The sequence below is a fragment of the Lutra lutra genome, chromosome 13 (genome assembly GCF_902655055.1).
Source record: "Lutra lutra chromosome 13, mLutLut1.2, whole genome shotgun sequence".
Lineage (NCBI taxonomy): Eukaryota > Metazoa > Chordata > Mammalia > Carnivora > Mustelidae > Lutra > Lutra lutra.
The window spans coordinates 28,248,180-28,263,076 of NC_062290.1; the positions used below are offsets into that span (position 1 = coordinate 28,248,180).

A 14,897-nucleotide genomic window follows, 5' to 3' on the forward strand; every position below is an offset into this window, starting at 1 on the left:
TTTCACAATATATAAAAATATCCGATCATTGTGTTATACCCCTGAAACTACTATAATGTGTATGTTAATTATATCTCAAGTTTTAAAAAGACACATGAGAAAGAATGACTATTTGTATATTTCTGTGCCATTGCACATGGTTACCATTACTGCAAGTTTTAAATAATTTTGGTCACCTTGTAGGACACACTCCTTGCCTTAATTCTCCTTGAATATTTTTACTCCAATATGTGGATTTTGTGTCAAGTTCCATGAAAAATGCTGCTAGGATTTTTGAAAGAATCATATTAATTTATTAGATTAATTTAGGAAGGATTTACATCTTTATGATGTTAGTTTATTCTCCAGGGACTTGAAAAGTCTTTTCATTAATTTAGGTACATAGTAGCATTTTAACATTTCTTTATATTTTTCAATAAAGATATTGCTAAGTATTTTGTATGCTTATGAACTTTGTAGATTAGGCTATCATTATGTCTTCCAAATAGTTATCTCTATATATGAATTAATGCTATTAATTTTTAAAGTTAATGTGTATTAATTTTGTGGTTGTTCACCTTACTGAATATATATTAGTATATATATAAGATAAGTGCTTATATATACAGATTATATATGTATATATGTGCACATATATCAGAATCTACCATATAAACACGTTTCACAAATCAATAAGCAAAAACGTAAAACCCAATAGAAAATCCAACAAAGGATAAAAGTAACACGTTTACAAAATAGGAAAAGCAAATAGCCAATTAACATATGAAAAATTGTTTTACTTAACCAGTGATCAAAGAAAAAATATTGTATATGCCCATGTGAGAAAGGAGATATCATTTGGTAACAATATGGTCTACAATACCAGATATTGGCAAGAATGGGGTCAAGGAGGACCTTTACATTCTTCATGTGACTATAAGTGTGTGTGACGACTTTGGAAAGCAATTTGGCAGTATCTGGAATACTCAGTGCTCACACACCTCCTACCCACCCTGCTTGGCAATTCTACTTCTAGTTATATTTCTTTTTTTTTTTTTAAGATTTTATTTACTTACTTGAAGAGAGAGACACAGCAAGAAAGAAACACAAGCAGGGAAGTGGGAGAGGGAGAAGTAGGCTTCCTGCTGAGCAAGGAGCCTGATGCGGGTCTTGATCCCAGGACCCTGGGATGACCTGAACCAAAGGCAGACGCTTAACGCCTGAGCCACCCAGGTGCCCCTCTAGTTATATTTCTTAAAGAAACTTTTGCATCAAGGAGACACAGCATAGAAATGTTTAGTGGAACATGGTATGTGATAGTAAAATCTCTCAAAAATCCAAATGTCCATCGATACGCACCGTCGTGGGTGAATAAATCATGATACATGAGGGGATACTGTATGGACACCAAAATGAATGAATTTGATTTATAAATGTTGCTTCTCAAAAAACAATGCTGAATAAAAAGCAAATAACAGAATCTTAGATACAGAACGATGCAGTTTATATATACACTGAAAATCCCAAAACAATGCTATTCTTTGACGTCTAGACACGGAGTAACAACTTGGCTGGAGGACCGACATGGTAAGTCATGATAGGGACCTGCCTCCAGCAGGGAGGGAGGGATGAAGGGAAGGGAAATGGAGTAGAGAGGCAGATAAAAAAGAGAGAGACTTCAGCTGTAATCGTATCATTTCTTTCATTAAAAATAAATCAAAGCCCAAATGACAATATGCTAGCATGATTAACTGTGAATTTTAGATATGCAGGTGTTTATCATACCCTGAACCTCTCTGACTTTTTATTTTTATTTTATTTTTTTTCCTCTCTGACTTTTTAAAACTTAAAAAAAATTTTTTTGTGTGTTGGTTTGTGCTAAGTAGCAGGCTGCCCTCTACAGTATCCCCTTGCCAACTTCATGTGTGGGTCACCTGTCTGTACACATCTGACCTTTTACTCTTCTCCACTCTATCACACTGCCCTATTTACTGCCTACTTAGCACCTATCACTGTCAGGAAGCCTCCTTTTGGCTTACCTTCTAATTATCTGTCCTCCAGCCTTTCCATTAGAACAGAGCTGTAGGAAGGCAAAGTCCTAGCCTGCCTTCTTCACTGCACGATGTTAAGCTGGCGAGCAGGGCAGGTGCCTGGTAAGGACATGTCTCTTGAATGAGTGAATGCTGTCATGCAAAGAGCTATGTGCCCCCTTAGTTCTTCCATTAGCTCTTGGATACAGCTTACCTGCAGCATTTCTCAGCTTCCTTTCAGGTCCAAATGGAAAAGTTTTCTGTTTTCAGAAAGGAACAAAGATGAGGTTATACACTCTTCTTTAACTTTCGTATTACTGCATTTTTCCTACTCAGGAAAAAGGTCTTGGAAAATTACACTGGGACAGCATTCCAACTTACTTTCCTTTGACCTCTTTCCCCAGCCAGGGTCTCCCTCACATGGTGGAGTTTCACTCTGTTTCTTAAAAATGCCCAGTAACCCTGCTGTTCTGGGAATATTTAAAAACATATTAAAATAAAATAGTGGGTGGAGTGAGTGAAATGAGTAAAGGGGGGTAAAAGGGTGCAAACTTCCAGTTATAAAATAAGTCCTGGGGATGTAACGTACAGCATACTAATTGTAGCTAATACTACTGTAATTCTATATTTGAAAGTTGCTAACAGAGTCGATCTTAAAATTTCTCTCAAGGAGAAAAAAAGTTGTAACTATGTGGGGTGATGGATATTAACTAAACATTGTGGTGATCATTTCACAACATATGTGAAGATCCAATCATTACCTTGTACACCTGAAACTGATATAATGTTATATGTCAATTGTGTCTCAATTTAAGAAGTAAAAGGAAATAGGAAACATATTTTTAAAAGCTTAATATTGTGATTTTTATCACATAAAAATAGAAAACACATATTTGCTCAAAATCGGTTTTATTAATCTGTTTCCCCTTATATTATTTTTGTTATTCCTTATTACCATAGGTAGACATTCCTCAGTTTTTCCACGTACATTTGCATTTTAAAAATCATGTTTAAAGCAAACCATCAGTATAAAATATTGGATCATTTTTAAGAAAACATCCCTAAAAATAGGAGCTATGACATTATAATAATGATACTACCATAATATTGACCCCCATTTATCTGAGTCCTCTAAGATCTGTCTCAGAACATACATTGACTAGAGCTGTATCTTTACAAATGTCAATGTTAGGTGTTTTGCATGAGATGCAGAACTGTTCTGACATGACCTTTTGTTTTCAGTACAAAGTTGTAAAATTACAAGTAGAAAAAACTAGCATGTGGCTCTTTAAAACTTTGAGGCATACAACTATCTCGTTTCCCTTATTGGGACCGTCAGGATGCATGCTTCTGAAAGATTCTGTCTAGAAATCTCCTTTAGTAGAAGGGAGAATAGGCCAGAGGCCACTTGCAGCCTGGCCTGAGCGCCTGAGCATGAGGAAGAGGCCTGAGCAGAAGGACCATTTGTCTTTGTTATTAGGAGATAAATCAACCTTTGTTTTCCTGGCCAAACTCAAGGAATGTCATTATTACCAAATAAATTGTGTCGTTACAAATCAATCAAGCCACCTTTCATTTAAATGTGAATCACTTTAATTGTCTGAGCTTCAAACTTGATTCCACCCGGTGGAAACAAATGATGAGAGATATACATCATTCAAACTCTGCCTCTGGTCCAAAATTTTCTACAAAAGCAAGTTTAAAAAAAAAAATCTGTAGATTAGTCAACAAACTAACTCATCATTCAATATTCTCTCTTAGCGAAGGGGTCATTGCAAAGCTCTCTTTGTGACTGTAAGATCAATTTGGCAAAAAGTCAAAGGCGTCTTTCTCAGAAAATGGCAAAAATGGCAGACTAGAGATACCATGAATGAGGTATTTATGTCTGATTAATGATTTGCGTCTTTTAAAATTTAGTATCCTCTGCTGATAAAAAGAGAACAGTTCCTGTTTGGAGAAACTTTCCAAAGGACTTGGAGACAGAGTGAATTGATTACTTACTTTGAACTAAGTTTTATTCTACCTTTTGCTGAGCAGACAGACTTTCTATGTAAAACAACCATAGGTTTTAAGTTCTGCTGTGGGCATTTTTCATAGGGCTCTAATTTCATTAGCGTACAGTTACAAGGAACGTCATTCTGAACTAACGACACTACTCAGCCCAAAGATTACCCCTTTTCCTCTCTGGTTCTCACACTGTCCTTTCTCTGTGACCTCTCTCCCACCTCTGACCTCCTTCCCAGTTTTCACCCTTGCTTTAACAATTGATTTATGATGGGCCCATGGAAGGGTCAAGCCCACTTTTATGGTTTGCTTAAAATATTTCTTTTAGAATGAGCATCAGAAGTGGTCTTCAAGCCCAACTAACCAGTTTCTCCAAGACCTCAAAAGAGCTCCCTTTACTGCCTGCCCATCACTGCGCCTTATTTATATCTTTTGTACTTGTGAAGAGAAACTCATTAAATAAGGCAATTTTGAAACTTTTACCAAACTGAATAACATATAAAAGATGTGTGGGATGGAGCTCCCCCCAGCCCAGTGAGAATGTCTATGAATACATTTGTAACTCAGGGGAAGCGAGGTGGGAGGAAGAGAGAAGAAAAAGCCACTCCGAGCAATTCGAAGACTAGGATTAATTCTTTTACGGGATCTAGTTTTCTTCAGCTGTGACAGTTTTGATCTTCTCCAGCATTGAAGCCTGCAGAACTATTTGGGGACACTCTCACCTTCCTTGTCTCCACAGTAAATTTCACCCTTTCGTTTAATTCCACTTCCTGTTGTTGTTTCAATATACTAAATTATTGCCGAATTTTAGGAATGCTTTTTAATGATTACTGGAGCAGACTTTTTTTTTTTAACATTTTGGAGATTGTGAAGATAGAAAACGATTGGAAAGGCAGAGGACCATTTATTTTTAAATACATACAGAATCTGAAAGACCAAATATCCCCTAAAATGAGGAGAGTTGAAACCAAGACTTCCGGCCTGAAAGGGAATATAACCTTAATGCTCTAATTTGGATCTTAACATTGAACTTCGGACTGCTGTGACATATTTGCCACCTTGGTGAGCTTGCATTAAATAACACCATATGATGCTTCTACAGATGGCTTCCCCAAGCTTATTGATCTCCCCCTCCTTGGTCATTAAAAACGTGATTTATTGGTCTGACATTTTTAATAGGGCAAAGCTCAGAGGTTTATTGCAATGGCTTTCCCACTTCCATGTTGCCGAAGAAGCAACTCTTTTTTCTTTTTTTTAACTAAATGACAACCTCTACAGATTTAAAGTGTTTTACACCTATGACATAGCAATGAATTAATTTTTCCCATTTCGCCCCTCTCTTTCATGTACTGCAAGGTGCTCCCCCGCTGCCCCCCGCAATTAAATGCCGTCATTTCCTTAGTGGGAGGCTTGGCAGGACTCCAGAAGTGAGCAAGCGTGAACTACAGGGTCTGCTGCTAGGAGTCTGTGTGAGCTGAGACAAAAGAGTAGGTCTCTGACCCACTGCCTTCCTCAGCCCGGGGAAGGAGACACAACTGCGAGTCAGCAGCCTCTCACGCATGAAATGGCAAATCCAGCCATCTGAGGGTCACTGACCCAGTGTATGAAAATAGGACACATGAAGGGACTGTGCTCTGTATCCTAACTTCCTAGGCTTTGCTGTTATGAATCTTCATGAATGGGAACGAATCTGTGTTCCTACCATCAAATTTAGATTCATACTTCTGGATTCTGGCTAGTGGCCAGCAGACCTTTGAAGGGGTGGGGGGGACAGGGGGGTGTGAGTAGAGTGTCAGCTACAGCAGGGGGTATCCAAATGAACCCATGGTGAGGGGCTGGATTCCTGCCCTGGATTTGAACCTTTGGTCCCCCAAGAGCCATGTGGCTCCCTTTCCCCCAGTTCCTTCCAGGAACACATGTCCGATTTGCATGTATTTTATTCGGAGGAGGAGGCGAGATGGAGTTTTTGTGAAGAAAGAGCTGTGGTTCTTTTGATCATAGTCTATTTAGTCAGCATACCATGACTATGACACAAACGCAGAATATCAGCTTTACGTCTTTCCCAGGTTGTTTGAATCAGAATCTTTTCTTACGCACTCACTTTAATCGCGGGCCCTGGTACGCAGCCGGAGACACAGGGAGGGCAGGGGAACTGGACACACGTCTGTATGAGGATTCTCCCGCCGAAGAGAAGCGGTTGCATTTGACATCCGCCAAGACGTTTTAGGACAACAGAGCGGCCCCTGAATTTTTTTGACTAAGGCTTTTGAAGCGAAAAATGTGGGACCTGTACTTCTCTTACGGTGGATTGTAAAATACCTCATGTGCTTTTCGCCTTCCATGCTTCACTTTCTGTTTTTACTTCCTTCTGGCAAGTAAATGTCATCAGCCGCCGCTATGGGGAAACAGGTGCTAAGCAGGCTACCTGCCCTCCGCTGCCACGGGCCCCCCTCAGCGGGGTTCCTCCCAGAGCACACTGACCACGGAGGTCCCCATATTTCAGGAGCAGTCGTGGTGAACACCAGTGGTCCCACATACTGATCAGCAGCCCCCCTTCCGTTCTCAAATTGTGCTGATTTGGATAGGATTCATGGCCCCCTTGTTAAAGGGGAGTGTCAGAGCTGTGCCATGGGAGTGCAGTTCCACTTGGGGTTCATCGTCTCACCTTTCATGGCCAGGTGTGGCCCCTGGGAGGACTGGTTCCTGTGTTCCAGTCATGTGGACCTGTGTTTGATTTTTTGGCTTGGTGGGCGTTCTTTAGGTACCTAAACTTGGAGAAGTTGCTTCCTGTCACTGAGCCTCGATGTGCTCACCTGGGAAATGGGATGAATGATAACTCTTTATAACAAATGATTAAATATAAAGTGCCAATATCAGTGCCTGTAAGTCAAAAATGAAGTTAATACTTCCTTTCCCTTATTCCTGCCTCTTAAGTGTAGCAGCAGGGTCTTTCCATTCTAAGTTATGCCTCCCTATGTACACCACAATGCTGAGGGAAGTTACAAACCCACGGTATTGTGAAGGTCGGGGTGTACGCTGCTGTTTCCGGTTCTGCCACTGACTTGGTCCTTGCAAGCTGTTGCAAACTGTCCGAGGTGTTTAAGAGGTCCGTATAATATGGATCATGAGAGGGGGTGTCTGGGTGGCTCAGTGGGTTAAGCCGCTGCCTTCGGCTCAGGTCATGATCTCAGGGTCCTGGGATCGAGTCCCGCATCGGGCTCTCTGCTTGGCAGGAAGCCTGCTTCCCTCTCTCTCTCTCTGCCTGCCTCTCTGTCTGCTTGTGATCTCTCTCTGTCAAATCAATAAATAAAATCTTTAAAAAAAAATATGGATCATGAGAGCAACAAAGAAGATTGAGAGATTAGCTTTTTTACCTCCTTAACAAAGCAAGTATTTAGCAATCATTTTTATTAAATTCCACCACTTGTGCCAGAAAGTATACATTTTATATATATGTGTGTATGTGTGTGTATATATATATATATATATGTATATATCTACATATATATATACTACATATATACTCATGTTAGTGAGTTAGATATATATATATATATGTTATATATATATATCTACATATATACATATATATATATATATATATAACATATATATATATATATCTAACTCACTAACATGAGTTAGAAAGAGAAGAGATGCTTCTTGATTTAAAGAGATTTGAGAGCCAGGTGAAGTTTTAAGTGGACCCAAAGGCTGCAGGGTTTCTCAACCTTGGCACTATCGACATTACAGGATAGATAATTCTCTGTCACGGGTGGCTGTCCTGTGCGTTGCAAGGTGCTCAGTCACATGCCTAGCTTCTACCCACTAGATGCCAGTAGCATCTCCTCTGTCCGCTTGTGGCAATCACAAATGTCTCCATTAACGCCAGCTGCGTAATTCACAGGACCCCGTGCAAAGGAAAATGTGGGTCCCTTATTCAAAAAGCAGGGAAAATGTGGCATCAAAGATACTAAAATATGCTGATTTTTAATCGCTTCTCGGCCTTTTGGCTAAGATCAAGTGTAAAATATGCTGATTTTTCTTTTCTTCCACAGTCTTTCTCATCTTTGTCATGACGCTTTTTTTTTCAAGATTTAATTTATTCATTTGAGAGAGAGAGCGAGCACAAACAGGAGGAAGGGCAGAGAGAGAGGGAGAAGCAGACTCCCCACTGAGAGGGAGCCTGATGTGGGGCTCAATCTCAGGACCCCAGGATCATGACCTGAGCTGAAGGAAGACACTCAACTGACTGAGCCATCCAAGGGTTCCCGCCATGATGCTTTTAAAACTTTGCTATTCAGTGCCATTCAAACAAGAAAAATTACAGCTTTAATTTATTAGCATGAATTTTACTGTTTATATTGCAGAATACCACTTTTAATGCAAATATAGGGGCCTTTATAATCATATGCAGAATCACTGAAATTACACAACTCGTATTTCACACCCCCCCCCCAGAATAGTGACTACACTACACAAAATATGCACACATTTTACTCACACTCTACCTTCAGCTCCTTGCCAAGGAAGGAAAGTCAGAAAGGAAAGGAGTTAGGAGATGTTCTAGCTTTTCCTTTCTTTCTACATCATCATTTGCAGTCCAAGTGGGCTAACCCAGGGAAGTAACATGAACAAGAAAGGATATGATGGGATTTCTTGGTCATTTGCGTTTCTTAGAATGCCATTGACTTCTTTCGGCAAGACCCAAAGCAAGTTCTGGTTCAAACAGAAAGTGTAGCCTCCTGGGGATGCCCCTGGTTACTCAGCCATAGGTGAAGCGCACAGAACTTGTACTACCTGGGAGTCTGGCTGAATGCCCACTCAAGGTAGGCTCCCCAGAATTCTGTGTTCAGAGGGCATCTTAAATGCTATATTGAGCGGGGTGCCAGGGGAAGTCTTCCACACATTCTGCACGTATCCGTTCTGCTCACACACAAGCTCCATTGTCCGCTTAGACTTCACATACAAAATACAAGTTCAAGGATAAAACTCTTAGCAATTATAAACGATGGCAGCAGAGCATTAAACTAGGAGCAGAGCCCTTCTGAACATACAGCCCCATGCGAATGCGTAGGTCACACATTTATTAAGGAGGTCTTGGGCACCAGACTTTGCCAACTGTTTCCTAGTTGTTTCCTTCAAAATAGCCCCCAGACAGGAACCACTATGATCCAGTACACGTAGGCTATGCTTAAGACCATGGTGAAAAAATATAATCATATGGATTTTAAGTGTGTTATCTCAGAATGAGAGATGCAAAGAAAGCTTGGCTTTGATTGAGACCTTTGAGGACAGGGTGATGGGTATTAGAAAAAAAAATTGGAAATTGCCTGAGCTCGTTCATTTCAGAGAGTTCGTTTGTTGTCTTTTGTGAAACACTGTTTTGAGGGTGTTTTAACTTTTTTTTTTATCCTCATGGAACATTTTTAATTTTTGCCTTAATAAAAAGTTTCTGTCGGTACAAAAGTACAAAAGTTATAAAAACATTTGGCAAGCTATGTATTATACACTATGTATTTTACTTATGGATAAAAGTTTTTGATCAATTCTTTATTTTTCCAGGAGATGCATTACATTGGAAAGTTCCAAATTTCTCTATGTCATTAATCATAATCTGGAGTAGATAAGGTGGTACAACTCTTTTCTGTTTTTAAAGAAATCTAACTAAGGGAATAATCATTAACCATAGGCCAAAAATCTAGGCTGTGCTGTAGGCTTTGGCATGAAGATTGGGTATAAATATTAAGTTGAAATATGAATATGAGACAAGAAATGGATAACAAAATTAAGCATCATTTCTACTTCTTTGAGAATTCTCTGCTAAACAGAAACCATGGTAGATGGCCAGAGGATAAAATGAAGGTTCAAGATAGTCTTGTTTAAATCTCAGCTTCTTTACTCTGTCTGCACTTCTGATTCTTAATCTATACCAGTGATAATAAGCCCCACTCTGTACTGTAACTGGTTGTCTCGAGTGTCTTAAAGAAAACAGTGTGTGAAGGAGTTTTGCTAACTACAAGACGCATATGATTATTTAGTAATCTGTTGTTACTAAGTACATCGAAGGATCTGAACACCAACTTGTGTCATCAGTTGTTTTCTAGACCATCTCTGAAAAGACAAGTTGTAAGCATCCGTCAGAATTCGTAATGCTGATCGCTGTAACAAACAAACGTCAAATCTTGGTGGCTTAACACAAATATGTTTATTTCTTATGTGTGTTCCCATCTGATGCCGGTCGGATAACCCTTCTCTGTGGCTGTCCTCCAAGGTGTGACTCAGGGACCCAGGCTCCTTCTTTCTCTCCATGACTCCATCTGCTACATATAGCTTCCACAAATGCTGGAACGTGGAAATAGAGGATGTTTAGAAGTTCATGCAGGGGGTTTCAGTGGCCAGTCCTAGAAATCGTGTCCGTAACATCTGCTTACATTCTATTGCCTGAAATGTAATCTAATAATGGCTTGAAACGAACTATAAAGGAGACTGGGGAGCACAGCCTTTATGTGTGCCCTTAAAAGAGGAACGTATATGGTAAAAATCGGTCTAGTCTTGGCCACATTTCTGGAATAATGTGATGGCCTAATATAGGGCCAGAAATCTTATTCTTACTTCTCTATAGAGTAAGTCTTGCCAAGGAATATCTGAGGAGTCATTATCACTTTAAGAAATGTCAATTTAGACTTAAGTTTATGTCCACCCTCTGTCTTCCTAGACAGGTGAAGTACTATGCGTATTTGAGCTATCATGTTAATGAAAGCATCAACAACGTCTATGCATTTGTGAAATGTACTGGGCACAGAGCTGGGCATTGTGCAAAGACCAATACACACACACACACACACACACCGTATGTATTTATCAGGCCCCAACCTCTTATCCCAACTCCTAGTTCCAGGAACTATAAAAAAGCTGGGAAGTCAAAATTAGCCCCCATAAAATAACAGTGAACAAAATTGGGAAATCCACAATTAAGCACTGAATCTTAAGGTTCTGACTATAAAGCAGAGCCTTCAAACCCTCAGTCCAGCTATTGAATTGATCTCATTCTGTTTGGACCACACAGTGTTTTGTTTGAAAAGTCTGATTGGTTGGGGCGCCTGGGTGGCTCAGTGGGTTAAAGCCTCTGCCTTTGGCTCAGGTCATGATTTCAGGGTCCTAGGATCGGGCCCCGCGTTGGGCTCTCTATTCAGCAGGGAGCCTACTTCTCCCTCTCTCTCTCTCTGCCTGCCTCTCTGCCTACTTGTGATCTCTGTCTGCCAAATAAATAAATAAAATCTTTAAAAAAAAAGTCTGATTAGTCATTTAAAAAATCAGATTTTATTATAAAGTTCTCTTGGACAAATAGAAAATCTGGCAACATTGGACTGACACTGTCCCGTGGTATCAATTAGGAGAGCTGTGGGGTGGCTGTCCCACTGTGCGGGGGCATGCCTCTTTCCAACACGGCGGGTCCCACCACCCTGAAGGAGGCCCCACAGTAGGGAGTCATTGATTTCCACTTGTCATGTGATCACAGTGTTGCTTCCCTCTTAGTTAAATATTTCTCTGTAGTCACATCTTTATCAAAATTAGGGAAAAAAACTAGAACAAGAAAATCTTGAGTTCCATCAACTATGGAAGATTGCTATTTCTTGTGTGATTGAAGGATGTTGTTAAATGTTTACTAAGCCAAAAGACTCTGTTTGCAACCAAATCCTAAAACCTACACCTATTTCCCACTATAAGCCTGGCTTGGTAGACGTCGTTTTTTTGTTTTTTTTTTTAAACAACTCCTCAATATTATACCTCAATAGTATAATGTAAATATTATAAATTTCACCCATAGAAAGTGTACAATTCAATGATTTTATTACACTTTTTGAGATGAGCAGCCATAACCACAATCTACATCATAGAGCACGTCCCTCACTGCAAAACTCCCCTTGTGCTCATGGGCAGGGATTCCCTGGTCCTACTCCTAGCCCCAGGCAACCACTGCTGTGCTTCCCTTGTCCTTCTGTCACACAGCCATGTTCTCAAATTGTGCTCAGAGGACCCGTAGGTATTCAGAGGAGAAGGACACCATTCCAGTCTGATACAAGAAGGACTCCATCATGAAAGAGATGAGATCTGGGCAGTTTGTATAAATGCTGGCAAAGGAGAAAGGTATTCTGGGGCCAACCATCACTTTTTGCTTAAGATTTCCTTCAGATTGGTTGGGTAAACTTTCTTTAAATTTGTGATACAATAACATGCAATTTTAGGAAGATGTACAAATTACATGATACAACTACACTTATGCTTTTCGTTGGTCATTATAGATTAAGCAATAAAAATGGGTAATATACAAATCAAATGTCTCCAAGTGGCCCTTTCTTCTCTCCACCCAGTGGGGAACAGCAGTCCTTGAAGACCCAAAGCAAGTCATCCATCTTCATAGAACTATGAGAGATTACGCTAATTTCCAAAAGGCCTCAAAACACATAGTCTGTATCCCACATTAGACTGTTCTCAACTTTTTGCCTGGGACATTTCCTGTATTTTTTCTTGTGCTATTCAGTTCTTGTCTACATAGAATTCAGTTTGATGTGTTTATCAAAGGTGCGTAAGGATCTATTCCCTCAGTGTTTAGGGACAGTTATCGTTTCTTTGACATTTTTGTATTCTTTGCACAAACCTTTATGTTCTTTCATTCCTATAGTAGATACTTAATAAAACTTGTTGAAGAGTGAATGTTGTTAATGAAGTACTTTTAAGAATTACAATTCAGTGATTCTGTAGTTTTACATGCAATAAAAATAAAATGTGTTGACTGAGTCAATATAGACATGATTTAACAAGGAGCTTTCTTTATCCTTGCAACTAAGACCACTGAAAAAGCCCCAAAGCAAGAGATGGGTTTGCTCATTTTAGTATCTGAACAACTGAAACAGATCAACTGTTCTTCTACCCATTGCTCACAGAACCCATTTAATCAGTTAAACAAGGAAGTCTGGGCCAGTTACGTTTCTGTTGTTTCTGGATGTTTAGTTTTGTTTTGTTCTTTTGTTTTTTCTTTGCCTTTTTTCTCTTCCTCTCCTAGTGTCCCTCTATGGCCTTATTTGTGACTGTCTACTTCTCCCATCCCCCCCGAGTCTCTCCATCTCTCGCTCCCTCTCCCTCCCTCCTTCCCACTGTCTCTGTCTCTCTCCTCTCCTCTGTCCCCTGCCCCTTTAGCCATTGGCATCTCTGTTGTGGCCTCTGTTTGTTCCTTGGTCTCTTGCCTTTACGGTGTGAGCACCCTCCAAGTTCAAGGACACTTTCAGAGCACCAGCACTGGCTTACCTCATGTGGCAAGCACAGGAAATCATTTGTGGGTTCAAAAATGGGTCATCTGAGATATTCAGACAGACTTTAACTTCCCGTAAAGATATTTGTGCTAATAAAATGGGGGGAAAGGCATGGAAAAAAAAAAGTAAATTCTCCATACAGAAAGACTGAAATGTTTTAGAACACATAGAAATGCCACATTATAAAAACTTAATCTTGGCTTCGACTCACATGGAATTTACTTAACAAAGGCTATTCCCTAAGAAAGAGTCTATATATCTCAGTGAGAGACTCGGTATGAATAGTATGTAACTCATCCTCTTTTTTGATGTTTCTCTCTCAAAATACAAGGACGACACTTAAAAATTCTGTGAAATCATTCTTTTAGGCTCAGATTATAACTCGACTGGAGAAAATACAACCTAAACAGGATTTATCTTTAAAAATTTTTCCCACCCACCTCTGCTATTCTACACCAAAACACTTTGAGACCTTGAAAAAAAGGGGGGGGGATTTCTAAAATAAATAAGTGTATCTTCCTAGGGGAAAATAATGTCGCATCCTCACCCCACAAGACCGTCCCCCCAAAACCCTCCAGCTTTCCCACTGCTTCATATTCATTAATTAGTCTGAGGTTTCTTCCGTGTTTCTTTTACAAAGCCACTTAAACCCACGCACCCATTTAACATATTTATGACCCCCGTTTTCTTTCTGTTCTCCGAGACTGTACCGTAATTGTTCTCTGGACCCCGGGACTGCAGAGAGCCTCCCTGCTGAAAAGACACAACATAAAGAAGGAAATGAATGTGTGCGGGTTGAATACCTTCAACAAAACCACTGGGTGCAGTTTGGCCCCTGCCCCTCCCCACTCCCCTCCCCCTCCCGGGGTCACTTTAATTGAGTGGAGCCTCACCCTCTATTGAGTGTATGGGAGACTATTAACTCTTAACAACGCTTCTCTCAGGTTATTTATTTATTGCTTAAATGATTTGTTATTGCTCCTTGAATTTAATACACCCTCTGGGAACCAAGATGGCAGCATCATGTTACAGAAAAACTACAAGTTATTTTAAAACTGTAATTGACGTTTTATGAGAGCCATAAAATCTTTCTGAACAAATAACTTACCATTAGTCAGAAACTTCAGCAGGAGATCTGTAAAATTAAGGATATGGTAGAACAGTACTGTACTTGTGTGTGTCCTTCTGCGTATGTGCTGGGGAGGATGGGGCAGGAGGCAACCAGAGACAATCCTGGTGATTATTCTGCATGGCTTCCACGTGTCTTGATTTAAATTCTCACACTTCGGAGTCCCAGGGGTTTGGGAAGTAGTGCACGGGATTCCGGATGAACTGTATCGGCTGAGCACATTTCAAGGAACCCCCTGGGGTCTTTCAGATTTTGCTGCTGATTGAGACCACTTCCCAGCCAGACACCAGTGTGTGTAGTCCACTGTAGTCATGCTGCCTGGTCTCACTGGGTCAGCAGTTACCCATTAGAATGACATATTCCTATCCCAACCACATGTAGATTTCTTGGCTCTTCATAAGAGCTGTGAGAACCCATCACTGACAGGTTTGGACCATCTCG

The 14,897-nt window shown here is 40.2% G+C and overlaps 1 pseudogene; it reads left to right on the forward strand.

The window, feature by feature from the left end:
- The first annotated feature begins 8,006 nt into the window (after positions 1-8,006).
- Positions 8,007-8,143, forward strand: LOC125084202 (uncharacterized; annotated as a pseudogene).
- The last annotated feature ends 6,754 nt before the right edge of the window (positions 8,144-14,897 follow it).